Genomic DNA, 9,960 nt, shown 5'->3' on the forward strand with positions numbered 1-9,960 from the left:
GTGCAGGCGAAGGAAGGGGCTAACTGTGAAAAGCAAATTCTATCTCACAATGAAAGAAGTTTTGAAACTGCCACTGTCCGTTGCACTGCTCTGTTTGGCACCAGTCTTTTTTTTTAATTCGATTAGTGGGGGGTGGAGTCCAACTGGGTCCACTCGGCACGGCGTCCACTGATTGGCCTATTATACCTGCCCCGGATGATGGAGAATTTGATGGAATGAAGATTGGCAAGGGAAACCGAAGTACTCGGAGAAAACCCACCCCAGCGCCACTTTGTTCACCACAAATCCCACATGACCGGACCAGGGAACGAACCCGGTCCGCCGAGGTAGGAAGCCAGCGACTAACCGCTTGAGCTATGGCGCGGCCTTGGCACCAGTCATACTACCACAACTGCGATTTGTTCCCGCCAGATATTTTATTCCTCCTTTTCGCTCCCACTTTGGAGCAGAGGGCTAATTTCTCAGTTTTATTGATCATTTTTACAGACGGTAGGACTCCTTGGACGGGTGATCAGCTCGACGCAAGGCCTCTACCTAAACTCAGGACAATACAAACACAGAATAAACGCATACAAACACCAAATATTCATGCCTTGTGAGGGATTCGAACGAGCGAAGACAGTACATGCCTTAGACCACTCGGCTACCGTGAAGGGCAGCCAATACTTGGTATACTTTTACAACCTCCACATATTTTCCAATATCACCCGCCAGTATAGCTCAGTCGGTAAAGGGACTATTCTACGGGCTGAAAGAATGAGGATTTGTCTTTCGATTTCCGGAAGGAAGGCGTAAGAGTTGTTCTTCTCTATAACGTTCAGGAGCCTATGTAGCTTCCAATGAAATGATACCGGGGGTAAACCGGCCGGCCTTGAAGCTGACCACTCACCTCCATCCAGTGACCCTGTTTGAGAGTGGTGGAGACATGCCTAAACTCCCCCATACATGTGCATGGCGTGGCGTTTATTGAGCCCAGGGAGAACTTTACCATTTACCAGACTCTCAAAATTCTGACTATACAGACGTTATGGTAATCGCAACTTATTTTTTTCGAATATTTATTCAAAAGTTGTAGCAATTTAACGCCGTAATTTATCGGCAACTTCTCCGTCACGCAAGTGAGGCAGGTGGTCTAAGATTCGGTATTAAAGTCCATGCGATGGAATGCGTTGTAATGCTTCGGTTTTGGGGTGAATTCACTGTATTTTCACTCGTCGTAATATTTATTGATTTAGTTACAGCAACAGATAAGTTTTACAGCTGTAAACTCGCCAATCATTCAGAAAAATGAAATATATATATATATNGGAATTTCCCAAAAATGTCGGATAAAGTAAGAGAAACCTGGAGAAAATTACATAAGTGCACGTCTATCAAGGAGTGACTCCGTGAAGAGTGGTGTCTTCTGGGATGATCCGCCGTATAGCCTGGTAGAAGTTCCCCTACGTTACGGAGGAACGTTCTTTCGCACTTCTACCAGACTGCACGGCGTCATATCCCAGAAAGTATTATTCATCATAGGAGCCACGTGAGATCATCAGATCCGACAAGTATCTTCATATCTTTACTTTACTTTACTTATTTAAAATAATTTCCTACTTAGCATTTCAGTTACAGATCAGTTTTCAAGAGATTTTGGTCTGAATTATATGTGTCCTAAATAAATTAACGCATATTCTCAACAATTTCCGTCATCTGATTCCTGTTGCATAAACACAATGTTTGGAAGCTGGTTCTGCTTCCTTCTTCAAGTAAGAGTTTGAAATCTGCTCTGTTGGGTCCATCAGATGAAAAGAATCTTTATGCCCATATTCAGGAATAGAGATTATTTCTAGCTAATGTACCCAACAGGACAGATTTCATACTTTTACCTGAAGACGGAAGCAAATCCAGATGCAGGTTCTTGTGTGTCTGTAACGAAAATGAGACGTTGTGCAGGATCTGAGGCCCTCACAGCGATGGTTATGAAGAGTTCTATCTTCTGGGGTGTAACTTTATATACCCCGTTGTAAGTCAACTGACGTTTATCCATCTTCAGTTCGAAGAATAAGCCGACAAAGACATCAGCGTGAAAGCATGAGGCAAGCAGAGCAACTCCGATTCGCTTTTAACGGACTACACCTCGTTATATCCTCATTGTCGAGCATGTGTTTCGGTCTCGTAACAATCCTTCGTCACGGATATTTAGACTTCCAAAGATAGAGGGTGTCGATGGTAAAGAAAGTTAATTTCCAGGTTACTGTTCTCTTAGGCCTCGCCATAGCTCAGGCGGTCAGTTGCTGGCTTCCCACCGCGGCGGTCCGAGCTCGAGCTCGGGTCTGGTTGTGTGGGATTTTTGGTGGACAAAGTGGCGCTGGGGTAATTTTTCTCCGAGTACTTCGGTTTCCCTTGCCAATCTTCATTCCACCAATTGCTCCACAGTCACCATCATCTGTCATCTTAGGCTGTACAATAGACCAGTAGTGGCCGTAGTAAAAATCGGACTCAGCCTCACCCCACTAAGAATAATAATAAAAGAAAATTACTGTCCTTTTTTGTAATGTCTTCATAGTCGTCGGCTTCCGCTTTGCGACATTCGGCTGTTAACCGCCACTGCATAACATAATGTGGACCGTTCCGAGCGTTTATTGTCCTTGTATTCTGACCCTATGTTACATTCTTTACTTAGAACTGAGCTATATTTAGACAAGAGTTCAAGACGTTAACTAAAATTTTAACTGCTTTAAGCAGATGTTCTATAAACTCAACAAATGGGAGTAATATAGCTGAAGTTAGAAAGTGGCGTAAGTGTTGTTTGTAGACTGGGAAAGCTGATCATTTCATTAAGCGGTTCGTTGTGCTTTGCTCTAATGGCGGTTATACCGGTTTCAGAATGCGTTTCGAATGCGAAAAGCATCGGTGGCTTTTAAGCGTATATTTCAGTAACTGGCAAAAAAAAACTTGTAAACTTAAACAGATAATGATCTGATCCTGATAATTGACTTAAGAATTCAAGCAACCATCGGTGTTATGCTATGCGTGAAGAAGCTCTGTCAATGACTTGTAGAAACAGATATAGACTGTATTTTGAGGTATATAGTTTCTTTGTACGCATATATTTCAGTCTTAAATGCAACTTATTATCAAGTCACCCCTCTTCCTTACTACATGTTTCGGCTGTATACAGCCATCATCAGGTGTTCGGTACTTTTTTTTTTGGGAGGGCTACAGCCGCAATTTGGGACTTGTCCATGAAACTCTCCGTTTCACATCGGTTTGCTAGATCTTAGACATTCGGTATGGCTCCTTGGGCGAGTGATCAGCTCTTCGCAAGGCTTCTACCTTTACACAAACACAGAAGATCGCGCGCGCGCACACACACAGACACACACACACAAAACACCAAACATCCATGCCCTGAGTGGGATTCACCTGCCCAGTGATTGTCTATCTTGCTAAAATTGTTGTACTGTATGTCAAAATTACGCAGAAATTGTCTTCTAAAAGAAGTTATCGAAGGAAAGATAGAGGGGCGGATAGAAGTGACAAGAAGACGTAAGAAGATGCTGGATGACCTTGGGGACAGAAGAGGATACTGTCATTTGAAGGAGAAAGCTCTACATCGCATTAAGTGGAGGAATTGTTTTGGAAGAGACTGTGGACCTGTCGTCTTGACAGATTACTGATGATGATGATGTCAAAATTACTTATTTTGTGTGAAAGCAATATTTCTAATGAAAATAATATCTACACACACAAACCACGTACGTAACAACACATTTTTTTTAATTCGCTAAGTGGGCGGTGGAGTCCAACTGGGTCCACTCGGCACTGCGGCCACTGATTGGCCTATTGTAGCCGGCCCCGGGTGATTATGATGATGAAGAATTTGGCGGAATGAAGATTGGCAGAGGAAATCGAAGTACACGGAGAAAACCCGTCCCAGCGCCACTTTGTCCACCACAAATCCCACTTGACCAGACCCGGGATCGAACCTGGGCCGCCGCGGTGGGAACCCAGCGACTAATCGCTTGAGGTATGGTGCGGCCTACGTAACAACATAATTAGTCTATCAGCGTGGAAAACCCTACAAACAAATGGAAGATGCATAACAACCCTGATAATAACACCACATCAGTGCCCTTACAAACAACACAATAACACGTATATTACCCACATTGCAAAGGGAATGCTGCGCACATAAATCTAACTACGAGAAATGCTCTGAAGTATAAATTATCTAAACGAATTCATGACGACCACAATGAAAAACATTAAAATGTTAATTTATTTTAATTATGAAATATCGCGTCCAAATAAGATACGTAGTTTTTACATACAGTGCAAGAATTTTAGAAAGACAGAAGACACCTGATGACGGCTGTATGCTGCCGAAGCATTTAGTGAGTAAGAAGTGTGGCCGTACTGTAAGTTGCATTCGAGAATCAAAAATATGCATACAAAAAATATATTAATGCAACATGATGCTTAAACACAATATTATGGGGACTATAGTGATCAGTTTTGTGTGTACAACAGTATTTTCTCATAAGAAGAATCATACAACAAACCTTTCACGTAGTTAAACGCCTTTTTTTTTGTGTTCGATATTATCTTAATACTGTATAATGAGGCTGTCCATTGCATTGGTTTATTTCAGTAATTAGCCTAAAATGCATCTGTTACTTGGCAGAAGTAACATAAATTAATTCATTGTTCACCTTAAAGACAAGCACAATAATAAGTAACTATGAGTAAACCAAAACACAAACTTAACAGTGATTTCAGAACGACTCTTTCAAGCGTTTTATATTGAAAATGGCTTTAGATATTTAATTTATGGATTTTTGTAAATGAATATTTGTGAATAATCTTTCAGATTCCGAACTTGGTATTGATATTTCTGTTTTGTCGAAATTTGGTCATGCCAAATGATTCTTTGGGAATCACTAGGCAATTTTTAAACGGGAACATTTTTATTGCATCTATTACCTAGCTTTTATCGGAAAATTCGCCTTGGCATAGCTGCTTATGAAAAAATTGCAAATTATAATCCTGCAGTTTTCTTTTTTCCGTTTGGTTCAGCTTCAGAGAACAAAACAAATCTTGTAAGATTTGAGGTTTTCAGGGCGTTGAGTATGAAGAATGTAGCCTTCTGGGATGTGACGCAGTGTAGATACTGTGCGAATCGACTTTCCTCCGAAATGTCGGTTCACACAAGATCTGCACGGCGCCACATCCCAGAAGGCTACATTCTTCAAAACTAATCTTTATAAGCTATTTATATTTGTAACTTGGTCTCTGACATTAAAGGAGGAACATACACCGAGGGTGTTTGAGAACAGGGTGTTGAGGAGAATATTTGGACCAAAGAGAGATGAAATCACAGGAGGTTGGAGAAAACTGCATAATGATGAGCTTCATAACTTGTACTCTTCTGCAAGTATAATTAGAATTATCAAGTCAAGGAGGATGAGGTGGGCAGGTCAGGTAGCACGAATGGCGGAGAAGAGGACTGTGTATAGGATATTGGTGGGAAAGCCAGAAGGAAAGAGACCACAGGGAAGACCAAAGCGTAGGTGGGTGGACAATATTAGAATGGATCTTAGAGAGATAAGATGGGATGGTATGGACTGGATAAATCTGGCTCAGGATAGGGACCATTGGAGGGCTCTTGTGAACACGGTGATGAACCTTCGGGTTCCATAAAATGCTGGGAAATTCTTGAGTAGCTGCAGAATTGGCGACTCCTCAAGAAGGGCTCAGCTCCATGAGTAAGTAAGTAAGTAAGTCATTCATTTATTCGGCCAGAAATTTTTTCGAAGTTTTTACAGGAGTGCTTTATAATTTCCCGAATTACGAGTGTTTAAGAAGTGGTTACAACGGCAGTCTCTGTATGCCGCATATTCGGGCACATAATAAGGCAGACACTCGTGATGGCTGGTTAGTTGCTTCCCTTTGTTGCCTTTCCGTCATGACGCATGCGCAATATTAGCTTGTGTACTTGCATCAGGCCTCCCAACCATTACACATGTTATAATTACTTAATCGAGAGTTCAAAGCAGCTTTTAAAACAGCCGCGAAGCTGGGGCTGCTATAGGAAGTTTTCCAAGAGACACTCAACACTTGCAGTACAACATGTTTCAGAAACTGGGACTCCATGTTATCTGAAGTAGAGCTTATTCAGTTAGACTCCCTCGTAGTGAGTACCTCCTTTTCCAAACGGATAGTTATTAAAATTCCGTTCGTCAGAATGAAGCTGACGTCAGCATCATGACTCAGACCGGTGTGCGTCAGTTTTCATAATCTCATTCGTTTCAACTGTGATCCTTTCTTTTCGTCATGTCACAGACATTGTCTCTTGACTGTTACATATCTTGACGCTTGCCGGTGTGCGGCCTACCTAAGGCTGACAAACTTACCGCCATCTGTGAGCCGATTGTCTAGAGAAAATGTGGGAGCCTCGACGTCTCACAACCCTATGGGCATCCACAGCCTGTTACAGAGATAGCTTTACCTTTTGCCTTTTTTATAATCCTGTACAAACCCTGGACTGTGCCGCGCCATAGCTCAAGCGGTTAGTCGCTGGCTTCCCACCCCGGGGGCCCGGATTCGATCCCTGGTCTGGTCAAGTGGGATTTCTGGTGGACAAAGTGGCGCTGGGGCGGGTTTTCTCCGAGTACTTCGGTTTCCCCTGCCAATTTTCATTCCACCAAATTCACCATCATCATAATCACCTGGGACAGGCTATAATAAGACAATCAGTGGCCGTCGTGCCGGTTGGACCCAGCTGGACTCCACCCCCCATTAAGCGATTTAAAAAAAAAACCTTGGCCTGGAGTGGCTGAGACGACCATTATGAATATGAAGGTAGCGAGACCTGGTATTCAGATTATCCGAAAACAACATAAGAGCATTGCTAAGGAACAGAGTGAAAGCTGGCTCAGAATATTGGGAACAGTTCCGGGCTGAAAAGGAAGACTTGGGAAGTTGAACTATAAGCAAGTAACCGGCCTGAAGGTGCAGAGTTGTTCTTGAGAAGCTGCTAGGCTCTCCATCGGTCACGAGATCCTCGCCTTTTGCAAAATCCGAAGTTTCACTCTAGTTTTTCACATCGAATCCTAACCTGAGCTTTAAGTTAGGACTAAGAAATAGCCGTTTTGAATTCCAGCAATTAAATTTCTGCAGTGACAGATGAAAAATTACCGGGAAAATTCGTCTATTGCAGAGGATACAAACTCGTATAGGAAAATACATTACAAAACAAACTCCGTGGTTTTTAGTCCGCAAGCGAACTGTACCTACCGAGCGACCGCCGCTTGTCTGCTAAGTTAGTGCCAACTTTAGCGGATAGAGGGTGTCACGTGATCAGCGCAACGGATCCCCACGGCCGTTAATTTCAGTATTCTAGGCCGGAGTCGCTATTTCCTTGAAGTATNCCGGAGTCGCTATTTCCTTTGAGTATCTCAATTTTGAAGAAAGTTGTCTTCTGGGTTTAGGCACCGTGTATTCTTCGTTTTGGCCGACGTTTCGGAGGAACGTAGCGCCTCCATCTTCAGAGGNTACTGCACCTCAATAGTATGTTATTTCGTAATTCCAGCTCTTTATATTTCATGGCGTAATTTTGCTTATAAACAATTCTCTTAACACTTCCAAATCCACATTATCCTTAGTTGTACTGTATTTCTTATATGAAACAAGGAAAATACGAATTCGTATTATTGTTCTGACTTTTATATGGGCAATAAATATAGAACTGTGGGCAATAATGGACAGATATTCTTTCAGCGAGAATGATAAAAACATAAAAAATAAGTGTCTAATTCAGTTTTTTTCCCAAGGGCCTAAACTGACTTGTGCGGACGCTCCCTAATGGAGAACTGGATAGTAATCTGGCAGGGGGGTTGTAATGGTTTCAGACAAACAGTCTCTAACGTAAGGGTGCAACAGGAGCGCCCAAGAAATTCATGTGGTGACGACAGAACGCACCACCACGGACTATATACGTTGTTGAAAACATTAGACTTACGAGTCTGGAAGCTGCAACGTGGAGACACTGAATTATCTCAGAGAAATTCGTGAAAGAGCCGAGTAAAATTTAAAAATTAAAAGTTATCTGAAAATGTTTGCCCACACAAGCGCTTCTGCATATTTCAGTGAAACATATTTTTACTGACCTCAATATTATTATGTTTGTTACAGAATTAAACAAATCGTCTTATATAAATAAATAAAATAAATAAACGATCTCTGAATTTGCTCTTTGGTAGTTTCCTACACTTTGCACATAGAATCCACTTCATCATTTTAGGTTCGAATATTTTCCTTAGTAGGCCTACTTTTTTTTTTTTGTAAAATTCTGCGTTGTATGTCCTTCATGCGGAGTAAAAGTCTAAATTTCAAAACGGTACAAAACTTTAGACAGAATATCTGATATGCGACAATACTTTTAAGATATTTTCTCTCCCCTGTAAGCAGAAGAATGAACAAACTTCATTAGGTCCTACCCTATCCGAACTTGTTTTCTTCAATTCAGTGTTCGGCCTCCCCTCAGCTCTCGCATCCTAAAAAAAATTGTCCCGCATCTCTTGAGACTCGTGCTCTTGGTTTGACCTCAGTATGACACGCGGGGTCATTTATCATTTGTGACGGCTTGGTTGGGGTATCATGACTTGTGGAGGGACGTGTTGCCGTCTTTTGCGCTCTGACGAAGAGTAAACCGCGAAGTAGAAAAGCAAGCAGAAAGCAAGAGTGACTGCTCTTTGCTCACTTGGATCACATCTCGACCCTGAACATGGAGGCAATACGTTTCTTCGAAACTTCCGTAAACTTCTACCGGACTACATGGCGCCTCCTCCGGAATATGCCATAGTCAAGGCCGTGATGTCCCTAAAACTCCCACAAACAAACAAAAAAACTCCGTGGTCTGTAGTCCGTAAGCGAACTATACCGACCGAGCGACCGCCGCTTGTCGGCGAAGTTAGTGTCAAATTTTGCGGATAGAGGGTGTCGAGTAGTCAGCGCAACGGATCCCCGCGGCCCTCAATCTCGGTTTTCTAGACCGGAGTTGCTATTTTCTTGAAATAGCTCCTCAATTATCCTTAATATTCCCATGTATTTCTTCTTTTTACGGTGATCTATAACATCTTTAAATGTAAGAATGCTTGAATCCATCATCTAGACTGGCTCTGGGACCCACTTAGCCTCCTATCCAATGGGTACGGGGGGCTATTCCATCGGGGGTAAAGCGGTCGGAGCGTGATGCTGACCACTCGCCTCCAACTAGTGCCGAGGTCAAGTAAACGTGGATCTATAAACCCACTCTCCCATACGCCTTCATGGCGTGGTGCTTAATTAATTAAGCACAGGTATAACTTTACATTGCCCTCTAATGTTGGGCGTTTATGAGTTAAGAATCTTGTTACCTTTGCTACTTCAAGAGCTGCGTTCAATTTATATCAACACTGTCCATTGCCTGATAATTATTTAGTATATTGGACGTTTCGGAAATTAATTTGACGCCCGTCTTCTCCCAGAATTTCCTTGGAGAAACTGAGGACTGGCTGGAAATCCTTATGCTTACTGGAATCAAGGGATCCGTGCCAATGCAAGGGGGACGGCCGGCGAAGCTCAAGTGGTTCATTGCAGTGTCACAGGAAGTGGAGCCACGCCGTGTTGTGGTGAGTTCGCGCTTGTTGTTTCATACAAGTTGGTAAAAGTGGGACTACAACTTTCTGGACTTTACCCCTAAATTATTTTCAATATTGTCATTATTTGATGTTCAGTTACTGTGTATGAAAATTCTGAATTTGTCAATGCTCCAAATTTAATTTGATTTGTTGTAAGTTAGACGTGGATTTAAAATATTCTTAGATCCGACGCCAGAAGGACAATAAACTGGAATTATTTTGGCCGTTGCATATTGCTTAGTGCTGATATAGTATTGCAGCATGTAGAGCCGTTACTAGACAACAACCGCAA

General features: G+C 42.3%; 1 long non-coding RNA gene across 1 annotated transcript in view; it reads left to right on the forward strand.

Moving 5' to 3' along the window:
- LOC117282376 overlaps window positions 1–9,653 on the forward strand; it is a 75,403-nt gene extending 65,750 nt beyond the window's left edge. Inside the window, exon 3 of the long non-coding RNA XR_004513110.1 lies at window positions 9,516–9,653. This is a non-coding gene — a long non-coding RNA (uncharacterized LOC117282376). The remainder of the gene's footprint in view (window positions 1–9,515) is intronic.
- The last annotated feature ends 307 nt before the right edge of the window (window positions 9,654–9,960 follow it).

This window comes from Cryptotermes secundus, unplaced genomic scaffold, assembly GCF_002891405.2.
Source record: "Cryptotermes secundus unplaced genomic scaffold, Csec_1.0 scaffold965, whole genome shotgun sequence".
NCBI lineage: Eukaryota > Metazoa > Arthropoda > Insecta > Blattodea > Kalotermitidae > Cryptotermes > Cryptotermes secundus.